Genomic DNA, 19,279 nt, shown 5'->3' with positions numbered 1-19,279 from the left:
CGGGATCAGGGCGCTCGGGTTCGCCCACGGCGGCACTGGGCATGCTCAGAGGCGGCCGCGGGGGCAGGTTTGCTTCGCAGGCGCTCGCACTCGGCGGCGGGCGGGCGCGCGGCTGCAGCTGGAGCTCCAGCGCCCAGAGTTGGAGTTGCCGGGAGTTTCCCCCCCACCCCTCCCTCTTGGCGCGCGGCAGCGGGAGCCGGCGCGGGAGCCGCGAGCGGCGGCGAGCCAGCGCCAGGGCCCGCCAAGCCTTGTCCGGAGCCCGGAGCCCCGCGCGGGGCAGCCCCCTGGGAGGAGCCTCGCCGGCTGGGACGCGTGCCGCGCACTGGCACTGCCCGGGCACCAGCCGGGCTGCACGGTAGGGCCGGGGCGTGGGGCGCCGGGCGGGCGAGGCAGAGGCCAGGCCGGGGTTGTTGGGGGGCGGGGGGATGCGGCTGCAGCCGCCGCGTTGGTCGGGGCGCCCGGCGCTCGGTCCGAGGCGGCCGGGGCAGGGACCCCGCTGCGGGGCCCGAGGAGTAGGCAGGGGCCCAGAGATGCGTTCAAGTTGGCGGGCGGCGGGAGAGGGGTCTGCGCGCCCAGGCGCCACTGCTTTGTGCGCGCAGTGAAGGACTCGGTCCCTGGTTCTCCCCAGACCTGGGACCCGGTGTGTGGGGAGGGTTGGGCAAGCCGTGGAGCGGAGCAGTCTCCTCCGAGAAAGTTGAGGATGGAGCCCTTCTTTCCGCACTGTCCGCGGGGTAGGATGAGTCCCGAGGGTGCCGCCCCGAGGCCCCAGTGTGGAGGAGCCGAGAGGGTCGCTGCGCCCCTGGGCTGAGTTCCTCCACCCCTGGCTGAAATCCGCGAATCACCAGATTTTCGCTTCTGTGGCGTCTTCTAGGAAAATCATTCCTGCCAAAACTGAGGTAGGCTGTCCGGGCGGCGCGGCTCCCTACCTCCAGGGCGTGTAGCTGGGCGCTGCCCCCTTCCCAGCCTCCGACGTGGTCAAGGGCGCCGGGTTCCGAGTTAGCGCGTGTAGGGCTGGTCGCAATCGAGCGCCACACACATGGGGCAACATGGGGCAACATGGCTGGGGTAGGCGGATGGTACAGTTTTTCCTCCAGCCTTTCCTCGGGTTTACAGCACCCCGCCAACCCCACCCTGTTCATCTTCGCAGAGGACAGGACTTGAGGGGAAGGACCAGGTGGAGCGTTTGAGTTGACATTCTGCTCCTTGAGAGAGGGTGCCTGGATTGTATCTGCCTTGGGCTCTGGCCCCAAGACTTCATAACGAATCCTCTCTTTTATTATTCTTACTTAGGGACTGGGTGGGAAAGAATAGGACCAGTGGGTTCACCAGAATGTCCGCCTCGTCCCTGGGGCTCCTAACATCGCGTTGCAGGCCACCCCAGGACCCTGGAACTGGCATCGTGCACATTGCCCGGGTGTGGAGGATGCTGCCGGTTTCCCCTAGCTCCACTTTTTTCACTTCTTGTTTTGAGTTTTGGGGTTTTGCCTGCACACGAGTCAGAGCTGTGCTGTCATNATGATTATGCAGGCTAGAAATATGTCTCTCTCTCTCTCTCTCTCTCTCTCCTTTTTTTTTTCTTTTTTGGCTGAACACCTTGGCTGTTGGGTTTGTGTGTTAAGTTCTTAACCCACATACTGCTCGAGTGCCATGCTTTAGGGGCTCACCGCTTCTGCTGCATGTTTTTCTTTTTGCTTTTTCCTTGGGGTTAATCTGCTTTGGGGCTGAGCTCCAGCTGTGGGAATCACATGGCTTGGGTACACACGTTCTAGAGTCAGACCTGAGGTCAAGTTTTACCTTGACAGCTGATGACTGTGCTGATAGACAAGTAGCCACTCTGAACTTCGGTTTCCTCTTCTATCAAATAGGGACATTAGGGGCCTTATCTCCTTTCATTGCAGGATTGTTGAGAGACTTGGGTGAGATAATAGAAATGAAAGTTCTACGAACACTTGAAAGCACCATTCAGGTCTTAACTGTGGCTGTGCTCTTTACTTAGTTTTTCTGAATTAATGAATTCTTTTAACTATAACAAGACACCTAAGTCTTTTACCCACCCCTCACCGAGAGACTTAGTTGCTCAGGTCTTCAGAAATAGCTGTGTATCTTTTTTTTTCTTTTCCTGAAATCCACCTCTCTTGATATTAAGGGTTGAGGATTGAGTCCTCCATATTTATCCGAGGGAAGAAGCGTGGTGTAGATTAGGTCGTCTCCAGGGTTGCCTTATCAATGTTCAGAGTCCTGGGCCCCAGAATTGGCATGTCAGCTAGACCCCTGTGAAGACAACTAAGGTTGATGAGTCAGCAGACCCTGGGCTGGAGCTCTGACTTGGCCTCCAACAGTGACCTTGAACTAAGGACTCAACCCTTGATCAGCCTGAGATGAAGATCCAATAGTCACCAGAGACAAGAACGGATGGGATTTCCTCTCACTCAGCTAATAAGGGTTTAATCGGGCTCCTGAGCCTCCCAGGTGCTGCGTCTTCCCTAATCCTAGCGCAGGGGTTCTCAAGCACGAGCGTCAGAGTCACCTGGAGGGCTCGTTAAAACAAGGATTGCTGGGCTGCCCTGCCAGAGTCCTGATTCTCTAGGTCTAGAGTGGAGGGAAGGGCGCCCAAGAATTTGCATCTCTAACTAGTTGCAGATGACGCCAGTGCTGGAGTCCAAGGACCGTGCCAGTAGAATCACGGACTTACGGCAGGGAGGAGTGTGTGTGAGAGAGAGGTGAGGTTTGGTCTGAAGTGCAGTCACTTTACTGCCTCACATACAGAGCTAGGGTGTTTTAGGAACTTACCTAAAACATTTTGTATTTCCAATACCCGTGTCCCTTACCATTGTCCAGTTTTAGTAATTCTGATTGCTCTTCAAATGAATGAATTTTATACACACACAAAAGATAGGCTTCCCCCTTCTTTTCACACTGTAAAATACTCGGTCCGTGATTTCTAGATGACTCCTGAGTAGACTGAGATTGGGGACCCTGATATTGATAAATCCAACAATTCCCCTCTTCCTTTCTTTGGGGAATCTCAGCTATTTGTGAAGAGGGGGGCGCACAAAGTTATGGCAGCTTGAACCTTAAGATTGGAGAACAGGTTGAATAGCTATAAGCAAGTGTCGAAAAGTTAAAAAAAAAACAAAAACAAAAAAACGTGGCAATGTGGTGCCTTCTCTGAGTGGACAGCTGACCCAGACCTGGAGGCGGGGGAGGGGAGGTAAAAAAGTTTACTTTGTGACAGCTGTTCTGTGGTGGTCAGACCTGGCAAAGGCCTTCCCTTCCTCTGTTGACTGGTGGTGTCCGCCGTGACTGAGATCCTCTCTCACTCTGAAGGGGAGGAAGGCTGACTTTCAGGGGCAGCCATGCAGTATCGGCCTCCCTGTATCATTTCGCTGATAATCAAGCACTATTTGGGCACAACCCAATCTTAAGCTCTTCTCCTTGTCCCCCAAGCTAGGCTGCTGGGCTGAGACCCCACCAGGACTAGTCGTGCGTGGCCTTGAACTCGAGCCGCTCTGTATCAGAGAGGCCTTGGGAGGGAGCCTGCTTGAGTTGGGAGGGCTCCTGAGATGACATCCTAAAGAAAGAATAAGGTTTACGTAGCACCCAAATGACTGGGTGTAAGAGGAGATCAGCACTTTAATAAGTTCTTGTGTTGCTTTGCCAGATGGAATCCCGGCGGACCACGTGCTTTATCTTAGCTTTCCATTTGTGCTTTGTTTTAGTTTTAAGATGATTAGCACTGGAGAGACCTATCAGTAAAATCAGAAACCTATTCAAAAACTCAAGTGTACCATTTAGTGTTTTAGTAGATAAAACTGCAAGGCCCATGCCTGTCTTCCTGATGGTAATCAGCCCACAGTGAAGGAACACCTTCCGGTTGTAATTCTTCAGAGTCCCTAGCTAATTTAAATGGTTTCTCCTACTTAACATGAGTAGGGAACATTTCTATTTTAAAATTCTTTCCCATAATGATGTTTATATTTTGGGTGTTACCCCTACTTTTCACTGCTACAATTTTTTCCCCCCAGTGTGGGGGAGGCTTCTTTCTTTATCTCTGTCGTTGGCTTTTCTTAGCACATGACCACTTGGTATCTTCACTCCCTTGGGTAAGTCTGTTGTGAGACCGTCGTTATGATACCTTATTTCTTTTTGGTCCTTGGACCGTTCTGGGTCATAGAGTCACCGCCCACTCCTGGAACACTGTTCTCCACCACCTTCCTAGAGCGTGCTTAAACTGAAAGTCGTGTTGCGTGGTACTAGCTCGATTCTAAAATACATTTTTCCCCCCACATTTTATCATTTTCCCATTTCAGAAATCTGGAGGGGTCTTCAAAATTACGAACACTTTTAATGTATATTTCTTTCTTTCTCTATAAACCGACATGGAAATAGAGTGACTTCCGATTGGCAATATTCTAAAACAAAGCAAATTTGGTGCCTTACACCGGTAGAAAATATGGTTTCTACTCGGTGCTGTCCAGCTGATAGGATTAAGCAGCAATTGAATTAGCCCAGCAGTTTCCCGAGTACATCAGAAGAACCCTATTGGGGTGGCTGTTAATAGGTGTGCTCTTGAAAAGGGCAGATCAATTTGGAAGCGCTGCCTGTTATTTTTCCCTCTTAGAGATTCTCCACATGCCCGTCATTGCATCTAAGTCTCTGAGAAGTACTCCAGCCAGCGGTCTCAACGACAAAACCTTGGTTGTATTTATTCCATTAAACGTTCCCCAGAATGCAGCATTTTTGAGGTGATGTGTGAGTCTTCTAATACTCCATTACCAAATTAGCCCATCCCAACAGTTCTAATACGATAATTAACATCAACAGTGGGCGGGGCCGGTTTCACCTAATGGATCCCTCTGATACAGGGTCATCCATTCACTATGAATATCGGTCGGTGGATGGAGTGTATAGGTGATTACTCTCTTTTATTTCAGGGTGGAGAGAAACCATTTTAAGCTGCGGTGGCTAAGGAAATCTCCATGGCAGGGAGGAACTGTGAAAATGTAAATGATGGGTGGTTGTACTTTTGTAGAGAAGAGAAGGGGCGTTTTAGGTTGGTGGCATAATGGAGCAGGAATACGAAGCCTTGTACTTGTGCCTGCGTGTCAGTGATTTTCAGAGCACACAGGACAAGGATCACGCCTCGCACAGAGTGAGACTGTGGCGGTGGCCAAAGAACCGGTGGTTCTTTCTTGATTCTGTGAATTCACTGACGTCGCTGAGAGTTCTGGTGACCACAGAAGAGCTACTTGCGGAGAAAGAGGAGGGGGGCCCAACACTCAGGCTAAAAACAAGGAAGGGCACTAGGACGCAAAGAGAATCAAAGTGTTTCCAGGCCCTTAGAGGCTGAAGGGTCTTGGGTATTTGGGAGAAGAGCTTTCCAGGAAGAGGGGGTGTGACTGGAGTTTCAAAAAATAGCGTGAAGAAAGAAGTCTTACCCTTCAATGATGAAAAGGCAACCCGATTTTAAGACGGGCAAAGGCTTTAAAGAGACATTTCTTCAAAGAAGGTATACAGTTGGCAACAAGCGAATGAAAAGATGCTCGACACTGTTAGTCGTTAGGGAAATACAGATTAAAACCACGTATCACCTCACACCCATCACGATGGCTGGGGTCAAAAAGACATCGGAGAACAACTGTTGGGGAGGATGTGGAGAAATGGGAACCCTCCTACGTTCCATTGGTGGTGGGAATATAGAATAGGGCATTCGCTCTGGAAAACGGGCCATTCCTCTAAATGTTAAACATAGAGGAACCTGAGGGCCAGTTTCACTCCTGGGCATATACCCAAGGGAACAGAAAACATGTTCACACAAACACCTGGGCACAAATGTTCACAACAGCATTACTCATAACAGCCGAAAAGTGAAACAACCCAGTGCCCACCAGCTGATGAATGGATAAACGAAGTGTGGGGTATCCATACAATGGAATATGGTTCAGCCATACAAAGGAATGAAGTTTGATTTGTGCTTCATGGATGAACCTTGAAAACACGCTATGTGAAAGAAGCCAGACACAAAGGGCCACATGCTGTATGATTCCATTTATGTGAAATGTCCAGAATCGGTAAATCCACAGTGATAGAGGTACAATGGTGGTTGCTAGGGGCTGGGGAGAGCGGGGGGGCAGGGGGGAGTGATTATTGATGGGTACAGGTTTCTTTTTGGGGTGATGAGAAATGTTCTGGAATTAGGGAGTGGTGATGATTACCTAACTGTGAACACAAACTATTGAATTGGACGCTCTGAAAAGGTGAATTTTATGGGCTATGAATTCTATCACAATAAAAAAAAATAGCAAGACGGCCACTGGCTGGAATGAAAGGAAAATAGTAAAGAAAAAAGTGGTCAGAGTGATCTAAGAATAGCGTATTCGTTTCAGGCCAGATTTTCTTTTTGGGGAAAAAATATCTAGATGATTCCTTTGTCCTTCCTTGTCTTTGGGTCTTCTAGGGTTTTCCTGTTACTCTTTGATCCAAAAGTCTTTCCCCTGAATAAAAAGTGTTTTGTTCCCAGTGGCTCCGGAGTCAGTGGGATAGGTCTTGTGGCACACGCCTTGGGATCTTCAGATTGGAGTATGTTTCCGGACTTCCCTCCGGAGACGAATTCTATGTGTAGGCCTCCTGGCTGTGAACCACTCAAGGGCAATAGGCTCTGCTGACGTGGCAGCTTACATTTAGCTCCTCCCTTAAGATCTGACTGTGGTAGACGTCTTAGTGTCATCTTCCAGTTTGTTTGTGGAGCTCGGTCAAGACCGCCTTTAAAAAAAAATCTCCGTGTGAAGCAGAGTTTAGGTACTACTGGGCATTTACACAAGCATCTGTGTATTATGATACCACAGGAGTTTTTAACACCCCTGGAGCTGAGGCTGCCGTCCCCCAGGTAGAGATGTTTCCTCTCTCTTCAGCACTGTGACGTAGCTGGCTTCTCAAACTCACAGGCAGAAACACCCGGGGATCTTGTTGAAGTGCTGAGTCTGATTCGGTAGGCCTGGGTTGGGGCCTGCGATGCTGCGGTCATAGCAAGCTCCCCCTGACGTGGTCGCTGCTGGTCCATGGCTCTCTCCGAGGAGAAGCCAAATGTGGTGTGGAGCAGACGGCTTTGGACTGAAACAGAGCTGAGTAGCTGAACTTGGGCAAGGTTAAGTCCCATCCGAGCTACAGCTTTCTTACCTGTAACGCCGGAGTAAGCCCGAGCTCACCGACAAGTGCCTAACCTGATGGGCCTGGAATGCTGCCTGTTTGCCTTCTCCTTCCCTCAAGGGCTAAGAATTCCACGGTGAGGACTAAGGGAAAGAATATGTGGAAGAAAGCCAAGGGCTTCACAGAGCTTTTTGATGTGTGTGGATGGGCTTGGGGTAGGGAGAGGGTGTACGGGGTGAAGTATGAATTCTGGTCCTCAGGATCAATTCTCTTATTGGTTCTCAAATTATCATAGCTTTGGTAAAGTCACTGTCCTGGTGTCAGCTGCGGCCGGGTAACTTTTAGGTGTTGGGTCTTTGCTCGGCTTTGATGGAGTTGATTTCTTCTTCTTTTTTAAAGCTTGTATTTATGTGAGAGGGAGAGAGCACAAGTAGGGGGAGGGGCAGAGGGAGAGAGAGAAGCAGGCTCTCTGCTGAGAAAGGAGCCCGATGCGGGGCTCGATCCCAGGACCCTGAGATCATGCCCTGAGCTGAAGGCAGACACGTAACCGACTGAGCCACCCAGGCGCCCCGGAGTTGGTTCCTTTTTGCCCATTGCTTAGTATGGTGGTCTCTGCCCACCCTGCCTAGCGGCCTTCCCGCCTCACGTAGTGACCTTTATCTCTTTCCCAGACGAGAGGAGGTCAAGGGAGCTAAAACACAAACCGTTGCACTTTGCGAGCAGCATGGGTGAAAGTTTCTGGGGATGAGGGTGAAAATACTTGCTTCATTGTTGACTCGAGAAAATCTGGGCATTTTGTTAATTTGCCTTCCATGAGTCTATTAACTCTGGGAAGGTTGGACTGAACTAGGTTCATGGGCAACAAGCGACAGGAAGAAGTGGGAACTAAATCTCGCCACTGGCTGTAATTTTCCAACCTGGAGCCTGACTTACTTGCCCTCCCCGGGTCTCCATTTCCTTGGTGTTATAGGGGATGCCAGTAGCCCCCATTGGCCTGGCTCATGGGGCTGGCATGAAGAGCGCCCGTGAGGGCTTTCTGAGCCCTAAGAGTTGCACCTCCATAAAAGATGCCCCATCACTCCCCAGGGCTGGCTGAGGTCACGGCATCTGCATGGGTTTACACGGGGTGAGTCGGGGTTTGTTAACTTTTGTTTCTATCTCCTTTATCATCATTTGAAGTGAGAGGAAATAAGAGCTTGTGTTTACATTTCAACTCAGTGGACAGATCCTTTTCACTTTGTGTTGGGAAAAAATAGACACAAATAGTTCCTAAGGTTTTAACAAAACCCCAAGTGCCATACATCAAGCTGGTTTGCAAGCCTTCACAGCCTGAAATCCATTGCTTTCCTAAGGATGGTAATTTCACCCTGCGAGGCCCCGTTTCACCCTCTTGTTTGAGTGTTTCGTGGGGTGGCACGGGCAGAACTTTCGTGCCTGATGTTGAAGAGAACAAGGTTGTTCGCTTTGTTAACAGTGGGAGGGCTGGGCATCTAACCCGGTGTTGCACCAACATCCCATAATCAAAGATAAGGTATTCAGGTTGAAGCCCAACACACGAGGCCTCATTGGCACTTACTGTCTTTCCAGAAGGCAGAGGTGGAGTGTCACTCGAAGTGGGAAAGATCTGATTTCTGAGGCGAGTGTGTGTGCTCTAGTCTCGTTGCCTCTCATGACCACTGTGGGTAAGGAAGCTTGGTCAGAGAGGGTCTGCCTCACCCAGCTCTTTGTTTGCAGACCGCCCGGGAAAATGTTGCCTTACGCAGTGGCAGGCGAAAGCCAGCAGTATCTTGTGGTTGAGAAGTTAATATTATTCTTGAGGAATTTAATCTACCCTATCAGTAAGTCGCAATAAGGAAGCTGTCCTGCTCCTGAGGAGGGGCGAGGTGTATAAAGCTGGGTGTTCCTGAAGTAAGGCCTCTTCAGATTAAATCCTTATGCAACTATAACAATAATAAAAAACAGAAAAAAAAAAAAAAAGAACGACCCTACTCTGAATGTAGAATTTTGGTGCTCAATGCTCATAAAATGGACATATTTCCAAATTCATCCACATTGCCAACCCTGCAGTCACTGATCTACCCAGTAGCTGATTTTTTAAAATGGGACAGGGAGCCCTGAACCCAGGCACCTGATTTTGGAACAGCCCTCCTCTCCAGCCCTGGGGGGCTGTGAACTCCTCCCAAGGCTGGGATCTTCATTTTTGTATCCCCGAGGCCTAGCATGTCTGACATGTAGGGGAGAATCAATGAAAATAGACTGAGCTGGGCAGCTGCTTTCTTCCGGGATCCCCTCCACTGTGTAATCCATTAGTTTTTCTGGCAGTATCTCATTTTTAGTATTTAACATTTCCCCAGAGATGATTATGTGCTAACATAGCTCTCCGCACTTCACAAATACTGATTCCTCTGGTCGGCAGGACCCACGCTCAGAGGCAGGTCCTGGGGGGTGCTTACCCTTACTTCGCAGTGGAAGAGCGTGTATCATTTCCAAATGTGAGCTGGAAAGCTCTGTTTGTGGTGGAGAGCTTGCTACAGAGTAGCTCGTGATACAGCTGTGCAAAGGGAAAGTGTAATCACTCATGTTGGCATTGAAAGGAAAGTTCAGAAATAAAGAACCTACGCCACTGGCCCCTAAAACCCTTGAAAGGAACCCCGCCCCCGCGCCGAGCTCCTCAAAATCTCCCTAACTCTCCCCGGGTTCTCCTGCATCTCCACGGCGTCGGCCGTGGTATGGGATAACGTCCGGCCGGTTTATGGTCTAGAGCGTGCCCTCGCTGGATGCTATCAGAGACTCCTCGTTACCCAGCTGGTTTCTCTAGATGAGAGCAGTGAGGCCCCGGGAGTCAGACTCCCCCCGAGTCACGGGCTTACCAGGGTCGGAGCTGGCAGCAGGCCCCGGTGGGGCGCGGGACCCGGAGCCTCTTGCGTTCACACCAGGCCCAGGTACTTACGGACATCTACACTAAGGGGTGCTTGGACCAATTTGCCCCGCTTGGCTTTGCGCAGGAGGAGGCAGTTAGATGGGTTTGCTTTTTGAGACTTAACATATGCACAGAAACAAGCACAGAATACACGGGTCCGGTGTAGGGAATTTCCACTCCGTGAACACATCCATTTAGTCGGAACACGGCAGAACAGAGAGAGAGCCTCCGGCAGCCCGGAACCTTTCCTTGGGCCAGCTCGTTACCTCCTCCCCGATGGCAGCCGCTGTCCTGACTTCTAACGCTATGGGTCCCTTTTGCCGGTTTCTGGGTTTTGTATGAATACGGTCATCCTTTGTATTCTTTCGTGTCTGATCTCTTTCTCTCAATATTGCGAGATTCATCCCTATTGCTCATGGAGCAGAAGCTGGATGGTATTCTGCTGTATCAATATACCATAATTCTTTTTTTTTTTAAGATTTTTATTTATTTATTTATTTGACAGAGATAGAGACAGCCAGCGAGAGAGGGAACACAAGCAGGGGGAGTGGGAGAGGAAGAAGCAGGCTCCCAGCGGAGGAGCCTGATGTGGGGCTCCATCCCACAACGCTGGGACCACGCCCTGAGCCGAAGGCAGACGCTTAATCGCTGTGCCACCCAGGCGCCCCATTATACCACAATTCTTAATTATGGACATTCGAGCTGTTTCCGGTTGGGGGCTGTTCTAGAGCTGCCGTGAGCACATAGGTGTGTGTTGCTGGTATGCGCGTGTGGGTATTCTTACTGGGTCCTGTGACGTGAGTACGTTTAGCCTTAGCAGATACAGCCAAGCGGTTTTCCAGTATGTCACTCAAATTTATAGCCCCGTTTGGTGCAAACGAGAGTTCCCTTTTTCTTGCCAATACCTAGAGAAGTCATTTCTATTTTAGCTATTTCAGATGTTTGTGTAGAGGTCTCTTCTAATGGTTTCGGTTCGGATTTCCCTTATCACCACGCGAAGCTTAGTGTCTTTGCATGTGTAGGCTGGCATCTGGATATCCTCTTTTGTGAAGTGTCTGTTGAGGTCTCTTGCCTAGTTTCCAATTGTGTAGTTTGTTTTACTTTTTAAAACAAAATGCGAGTTCCATGGAAACATCTATGAGGAGTCCTGGAAACCTATAATAATGGGGGTCACCTGTTGGTGGTGTCTGATTGTTTTCTCAAACGTAATTTCTGGACAGTCCCCACTGTGAGGACTCTGGAGAGTCCCCAGTGGGTGTCACAGCTGGATGAGGTGGGATGAGGATATGAAGAGGCATAAAGCCCTTATTGGGGAATTTGCTGAAAAGTTATGACTCATGGCAACTGTAACGTTGTGAGGTCACCTGAAAGCTTCAAAGTACTTAACCTGTAAGTGAACTTGCCTTTTATGGCAGTCCCTCCGGAGGATTGTACACCCAACTCCAACAGTGTTGCTGAAAACATTTTTGGAATTGCTTTGAGTGCGTTGTTTTGTATATTTTTAGTTTGTTTCAAAAATGCCCCTTGAGCCTGTATTTGATTTTGGGAAAGAGCAGAAGACCTCCCAGAACCCAGTCCAGTGAATCAGGAGGGTGCTTCCTGGCTGACTTAAAAACAAAATCTTATTTTGAGGCTTACCTGTAAGGGAGGAACTTCCCTGCGGGGGTGAAGAGGGGAGATTTAGCAGAGAGGAGAAGGTGCTGTTCTAAGTGCCTTGCTCTCAGAATCTCCTCTCATCCTTACAGTAACCTAGGAGCTGCTTACAGCTCTGGAGTGTGCCCACGTTAGAGATGGAAAGTCAGAGATTTAGAAAGAGAGGAGTCAAACCTAGCTGTGTCTTGCCCGAGGGCCACTAGCTTTGCTTTTCCCCACCCTACCTCCCTTCAGACAAAGTGTTAAAGGAACTTCAGAATGTTGCAGCCAGAAAGACGCGTGCTGATGGAGAAGCTCTGCTTCCCCCCTGTCCTGTTATAGACCCCCAGGAACTTCCCCAGGGGACAGAATTCAGTCAGGCTTCAGGGCATTGTCCTTCCCAAACACAATGCCTGAGGCCCTGCTATTCATGGGAGCGGCTTCAGGCCTTTCAGCGTCCTGGCCGGACTCCTCTGGCCTGTAGGCCTTGCTCTGTCTGCTCTTCTTCCTGGCTGTCAAGCAGCCGCCCAGGAAATACTCTTTAGACAAGACACGTTGATGAATACTGTCACTGTTGGAAACTATATTCTGCATAGAATATCATCTTTTTCGATATGCGTACTTACATAAAATCTGACCAAAGGAGGCAGAATACTGCTGAGCTCTTTAATAGACATTCATCCCTAATCTTAAAGTCATGCATAAGTTCTGTCTGAAATCAAGTGGGTTAATGCCTTTGGCATGTGGTACAGACTTTCGGAAATGATCCCTGAAAAGACTGGGCAGACTGCTTTCTGATAGATCCTGAGGCATCCAGCTTCCCCTGAGATGTGAGGGTCCTAGGAGAGCCGTGGAATACACTTGACCATCCCAGAGGCTTATTCTCACCCTTTCTGGCTCATGGACCTCAGCAAGCTGGCCTTCTTCCACCAAGGTTGGGAAATGTTGTCTAAAAGCCCAGTACATAGAGGGGCACCTGGGTGGTATGGTCTGTTGAGCATCCGGCTCTTCGTGTCGGCTCAGGTTGTGATCTCAGGGTCGTGAGATCGAGCCCCACGTCAGGCTCTGCACTCAGCACGGAGTCTGCTAGAGCTTCTCTTCCTCTGCCCCTCCCCCCACTTGCATGCTCACATGCTCGCGTGCTCTCTCTCTCTCTCAAATAAATAAATACATCTTTAAAAAAACCCTGAGTGCATAGAAAGCAGAAACTACAACCAATTCTTCTGGCTCAAAGCAGTGGCAAAGAAGCCTCTGGACTTCTCTTGCAATGGCACGGTAGAATGGTTTCTTCTTTCAGTGGCTTTCTTTATAGCACCTATATCCTGCACAGCCTTGGTTTTCAGGACAAAGCCCAGGGTGATGGGTAACCAGAAAACCAAATCATTTCCGATGCAGATTAGAAATTTATTTTATTTATATTCACACAATTTTCCCTGGATAAAATGAGGTGCCTGAGGGGGAAAAATGTGAGGCTATTTTAACGAAAACCTTTCCTGGTAAAATATTCATTTTTCCTTCCACATTTAATTCCTGTAGAGGATTTCAGGGCAGCTGTGAAGAGCCTGGTGTTACCAAGGAGCGGTTGTCCCCAGTGACTGTGAAGACCTACCTGCTGGGGCGGCCTTCCCTGTTTTCTTAGCAGATTACGTTGTCCTATGTACGTGTGTAGTTGGTATGTCTCAGATTTGGACTTGGCTGGTGGATGTCTGAACTTATTCACCTCCTGCCAAAAGAAAGCAGCTTATAAATAGTGCTTTGTATTCTGAGCTTTACAGTACAGTGAGTAAACACAAGATATACATTGTGATGGGGGGGGTGGGGAAGAACCACCCACATCCTTATTTTTTGAGTGGGTGTAACTAATGACTAGTTCCTGGATGTGTAACTAGGATGTGGGTCATGGGTCCACTGTCGTCTCTGGCAGTGTTACAGCAAACACCGTCTCCCTGTAGGTCACTGTGTTATCTTACAAGTTCAAATGTCTAGAGTTCTTCTACCCTGAGAATTTTTCTACAGAGACTTTTTTTTTTTTTTTTGTAATAAGCTTCTTGGTTTAGGAGTAAGGAGCTCATTTCAGTGAATACCTGAGGCTTCCTTAATATATTAATCATACTAATAGTTAATCATCACACACGTAGTATGTCAGGCACTGTGCTAGGAATGTTTTGTGGGGGAGTGCCTCCCTTCTTGCAAGATGGGGTGCTGCCCAATTCATGAACCATTAAATAAAGCCAGTTAGATCTTCAAAAAGATGTTCCGTGGAGTCTTCCAACTCTGGGAGGTGCTGTCATTCACCCCATTTTACAGAAACCAGAGCCACAGTTCCTTGGTTTGGGGTCCACAGACCACCACTGTGACTCTGGGTCAGGCTCTTGACCCAGGCTGTGTTATCCTGAGGCAGTGAGCAACCGGAGGGGCTGGGCAGAACCTAGGGCCGCTCCTGAGACGTTGGGTATCGGAAGAGGGATGAGCAGACATTTCTTAATAAGAGGTGTATCAATGTGGCAACTCCTGCATTTAAATACACTTAGTTTAGATGGGCAATGGGGAAATTAATTGCAGCAGATTTTCAAGAAGAAATGGATTGTTGAGAAAGAGCAGAGACTTCCATTACTGTCACAAGGAGGGGCAATGATACTCAGTCTGTGTAAGGTGGCTGACCTACATCCTGGAAAGGCTTCCACAGAGATGATGGATTTGCCAGGGGTTCTTAGGAGCAGTTTCACCCCGATCAACTGTTTCAGTAGGTTTGGGGGTGTTACCGCCTTGCCTGCCTTTATTGAAGGGAGACATAGACAGGGCCACTGTCCTCGTATATGGGAGCCCTACTTCTTCCCCTGCTTCCTTCATCTCTGGACTTGGGAGATGATAGTTCCCCTTCCATTTCTCACAAGGACGCCATGTCACGGCACAACTTGGGAGGAAGAGACCTTGAGAAATCCCCAGGAAGGACGGCTTGTAAAAGGCGAGAGTTCTGGTTTAAATCCTGCAAGAATCGTTTGCATCTTTTTCAGGATACCTTTTCCATTTTGCTATGTATTGATCGTATCTATGTCATTTCATTCAGCCAAAAGTACCTACAAAACCCAGACACGGTTTCGGCTTTTATAACAATTTTTAAAAGAAGAAGCTGTGTACCAAAATAATTGCATGAAATGTTAAATGAGGGCTGTCCCGAGGGTTCTACGGGAGAGGTATGTGTTCGAGGGGACTTGGCCCCGTCAAGGAAATCAGGGTGGCTTTCCTCAGGAAGTGCTGCTGAGCTGCGACCTGAAGGATGAGTCGGGGTTAAAGGGGCAGGAGATGGCATTACAGAGGTGACCGGATGTGTGAAGTCCCTGCAGTGGAAGGGACCCTGGTGTGCACCTGGTATAATAATGTGTGAAATGCCTAGGGTTTTACATTAATTGAAGGAGTCAGTCAACAACGTGTGCTTCCTTTCCCCTTGTATTCCTCCCCACCAGTAGTAGGTGCTGTTGCTTAGAGTGCGCTGGCCACTGGGATGACTGTTGACTCTTGCCGATGGGATGGGATATCTCTTTGGCTGGCTGCTCTTGCTCAGGTAAGTGGGTGTGTGTGTTTTTTTCACCCAATCCTTCTGTAAAATGGTGAGTTGATGGGTGAGTTTTGGTTGCTGTGACTCTGTTGACTGGTCTGAAGACTGAGGGAGGGATGAGTGAAGGATAGACATAGTTTCTTTTTTATTGAGATTGTTTTCAATCTTAGGTTCTAGGATGCTAAAAGCAAGCCACAGCCCCAGTTTGGAGAGAGTGTTGTGGATACGTGATTCTTAATCTCCATCCTCAGTGCATGTATGTGTAAGATGATGGTTCCCACCACCAACCTTCTTGAATGCTTGGGAGAGGAAATTCTGGAGTGGTGCTTGTCCTTGGGAGCAACGCTCCCACGGTGCTTTCCCCACACAGAATAGAATGCTTCCACTGTGCTGGTGATCTAGTTCAAAGTGATTGGCCAGTAGTTGGTCTATGTTCCTCTTATTTATCTCTATTATCTTACAGGTTTTATATTTCAAGCCTCTTTAGGTTTCTTATCTCTGTCATTTCTCTGTCACGCCAGACATTCTAGAACACTAGTTTCTTTCTTTCTGTCTTTACCACCGTATTTATTCTGTATTTTCTACTCTCCACTTTGTCGTGGATTTCAGTGATACCATCATCCTTCTCATCCTTTATTTGGAAGCAGGGCATATCTTAGGCTCATTTTAGGGTCCAAGAATAACCTGGCGGTATTTCTACTCTACTGTGCTGGCCTGTTGTCCTACATGTGCTGTGGATAAACATGTTACTCTCTTAAAATAACTAGTAAGGATGGGAAATAACGGCACATGTCAAATTGTCTTTGGCCTGTGCATTAGGACATACAGAACTAAGCAAAAAATGGGGAGGTCCATATAGGCATCTTTCAAAAATATGTTGTACCACTTAGTCATTGTTATTTTATAAGCCAACATTTGCAGAAAAATGGAAGTTTACTTTTGTGCTCGAATGACTGAAGCACTTTCATTGTCTTCCATTTTTATTTTCTTTGATTCTGAAGCTTTTATCTTCTAGTTGAAATGGAATTCTCTATCTAGAAAGGATCTGTTCTGTGTATTTTACAAAATTCATTGAGCTTTTTTAAATCAGGAAAAGGTCTCAGATGTCTAATTAACCCATTGTCTTCCATGCTCTCGTCTCTGTGTGTATTCCATTTTACAGACAAGGAAACTGAGGCTGTACCATCCTACCATGAATGAGTAGGAAACCCAGGACTCTTTTTTTGTTGTTGTTATTTTAAATTCAGTTTAGTTAACATATAGCATATTGTTCCTTTGAGAGGTAGAATTTAGTGATTCATCAGTTGCGTGTAACATCCAGTGCTCATTCCATCAAGGGCCCTCCTTAATGCCCATCACCCAGTCACCCCATCCCTCCACCCATCCCTTCTCCAGTAACCCTCGGTTTGTTTCCTATGATTAAGAGTCTCTTATGGTTTGTCTACCTCTCTGTTTTTGTGTTATCTTTTCTTCCCTTCCCCTATGTTTATCTGTTTTTTTCCTTAAATTCCGCATATGAGTGAAATCATATGATGTCTGTCTTTCTCTGACTGACTTATTTCGCTTAGCATAATATCCTCTAGTTCCATCCACATCGTTGCAAACAGCAAGATTTCATTTTTTGATGGCTGAGTAGTATTTCATTGTGTGTGTGTGTGTGTGTGTGTGTGTATACCACATCTTCTTTATTTGTTCATCTGTTGATGGCCATCTGGGCTCTTTCTGTAGTTTGGCTATTGTGGACCTTGCTCCTGCATACATTGGGGTGCAGTTGCCCCTTCACATCACTACATTTGTATCTTTGGGGTAAATCCCTAGTAGTACAATTGCTGGGTCGTAGGGTAGCTCTATTTTTAACTTGTTGCAGAACCTCCATACTCTTTTCCAGAATGGCTGCACCAGTTTGCATTCCCACCAACAGTGTAAGAGGAGGAAACCCAGGACTCTTAATTCTAGTCTTTGGATTCCTCAGCTCATTGTGATTCTCTAGAACTTTAAAATATCTCTACAATTCTTCATTTTTAAATCTAACTTTCAGTTTACGATCATATTTTCTTGTGGTAACTAAAACTTTAATTTGTTCAGTACAAGGGGAGAACCAAGCAGTGGTTTTGTCTCATTCTGAAATTAATATAAAAATTTATAGCTCTATAAAGACTTGGGCCATATTATTTGTATGAAAAAATAATCTTGAAGTGTACCAATATTTTATGTCTGGTTTGGCCAAATTTCCACTTGCATTTGTGTTGAAACATACTGTCCTTTCTCTATCATCTTGGTCTTTATGAAGGGTGACTTTTTGGATTCGTGATTTTTTTTTATTCTGAGTTCGTGTAGGAAATCAGGATGTGTCTAATTATCATATAGGGTGTCAGGAAATTCTCATAACAGTTTATTTAAATCCACCTTAGTTAAAAACAAAGAAGTTTTATAGCAACAGGATTTTGTTCTTTCTTTTGAAGAGGCTATGGGAGTCCATGAATCAGATGAATGAGACAAGCGATAGCAATTTCAGAAAGCAGGGGGATTCTTGCTTTAAAGACCCAGGAGGAGCTGAGAAGCACCCAACAGCTCTGTCAGTCTTTTCTGTGCCCTGCTGTTTAGGTGGGTGTTGAAGCTCTCTCTAACGGGTGGTCTGTGATTCGCTATTTCCCTTTAAAAGCTGTCTATTTAAAATCAGTTCTCCTGCCCCCCTGCCCAACTTGGCGAACATTTTTTTTTCTCCTGTGCTGCCCTCAGAGCTGCCCCTCAGGATGAAGAGTGTCTTGTCCCTAAGGTCTTAGAGTCATGATTAATTGGCAGGTATTGGCCTCAAAAAGGGCAAGAGGCTAGTTCTTAGAAACCATAGGGCTATGGTAAGAGTAAGAATGCTGAGAGGGGTGTTGGGAAGAGGTGGCCAGGCTCTCCTGATGAGTTGATGAGCACCTTGGCTTCCTTTGCCCAATCAGCAGCCCCATGTCCTCCCTTTTCCCCTTCCTATAGGGTAGGTTGTGCTGTCCTGGGTGCTGTGGTCAAGACAGGCACAAAAGGCTAGACTTTGGGGACTGGCGCTTGTTGACCTTTGCTTCTCTGTGGCCCATCCCTCTTTCCCAGCTTCATCTCCCCATTGTCCTTTTTCACTGTTCTGAAGAACAGGGAGCACCCTAATAGCATCATTTCATCTTCACTCTTTTGGCCTTAAGATGCCCTTGTCTTCCTGGTCTGTTCTGCATCTTTGCAATCATTGTTCAGACCCAGTCAAAGGTTATCACCTCTTTGAAGCCTTCTGTGACCGTTGAACTTGCACCCTGAGCCAGAAATGATCTGTGCTGCTGTGCCATATGTAATTTATGCTCAGATATGCTCATCTGCTTGCATGACGAACAGGACCGTGACTTACACATTTTGTATCTTCATTGCCTGGTGTATGATATGTGCCGGAAAAGGAAGGGATGGATGGATGGATGGATGGATGGATGGATGGATGGGGCACATTCAAGGAGAACTTCTGAGAAGTGGAGCAAGAGAGAGAGACAGTGGAAAGGTGTAGACAAGACAGTTATTTCTGCTGCATGCTTACTGAAATGGTGTCTAGTAGGGGAAAGTGTGAGCTATTGTGAATGAGCTCTGCCACTTTTATCAGAGTAGAAACCAAGTAATTGGCAAGAGATAACATAATAGTCGTTTGGCTTCCTTCTTAAAAGCTCTGGGATCTTTTCTGAAGCATCTAGTTTCTTGTGTGTAAAATGGGTTGATAACCCTGTAAGACAGGATCTATTATTAACATGAGGATCAATGGAAACCTTCAAAGTACTCAGCACCCTTTCTTGTATAAAGTGAGGGCTCAGTAGGGCACATGGTGGCTGTTGGCCTCTGGTGTGTGATAGACTCAAGAGGTGCCTGTTAGAAATGTTGAGGCAGATTCTCCTCCCAGAAATGAAACCTTTTAGATTTATAGGTAAACACAAATGGGTGTCCAGGTGTTAGAACTCACTGGAAGTGGTATTACGCATTCTCCTTCCTCTTGTTATTTTGTACTTCTTTTT

At 47.5% G+C, this 19,279-nt stretch overlaps 1 protein-coding gene across 2 annotated transcripts in view; it reads left to right on the top strand.

Annotated features, from left to right (window-relative positions):
- The first annotated feature begins 214 nt into the window (after window positions 1–214).
- STXBP6 (syntaxin binding protein 6) overlaps window positions 215–19,279 on the top strand; it is a 238,803-nt gene continuing 219,738 nt past the window's right edge. Inside the window, exon 1 of one of the 2 annotated variants that reach the window (XM_040620797.1) lies at window positions 215–355. The gene's annotated coding sequence lies outside the window, so the exon portion shown is untranslated. Of the gene's footprint in view, window positions 356–719; window positions 897–19,279 lie in introns of those variants that run through there. The other variant, XM_008708822.2, reaches the window with a different exon arrangement.

This window comes from Ursus maritimus, unplaced genomic scaffold (assembly GCF_017311325.1).
Source record: "Ursus maritimus isolate PB19 unplaced genomic scaffold, ASM1731132v1 scaffold_36, whole genome shotgun sequence".
In the NCBI taxonomy this organism is placed as follows: Eukaryota; Metazoa; Chordata; class Mammalia; order Carnivora; family Ursidae; genus Ursus; species Ursus maritimus.
Note: the sequence above shows the minus strand (reverse complement) of the source record. Positions and strands in the feature narration are given on the sequence as shown.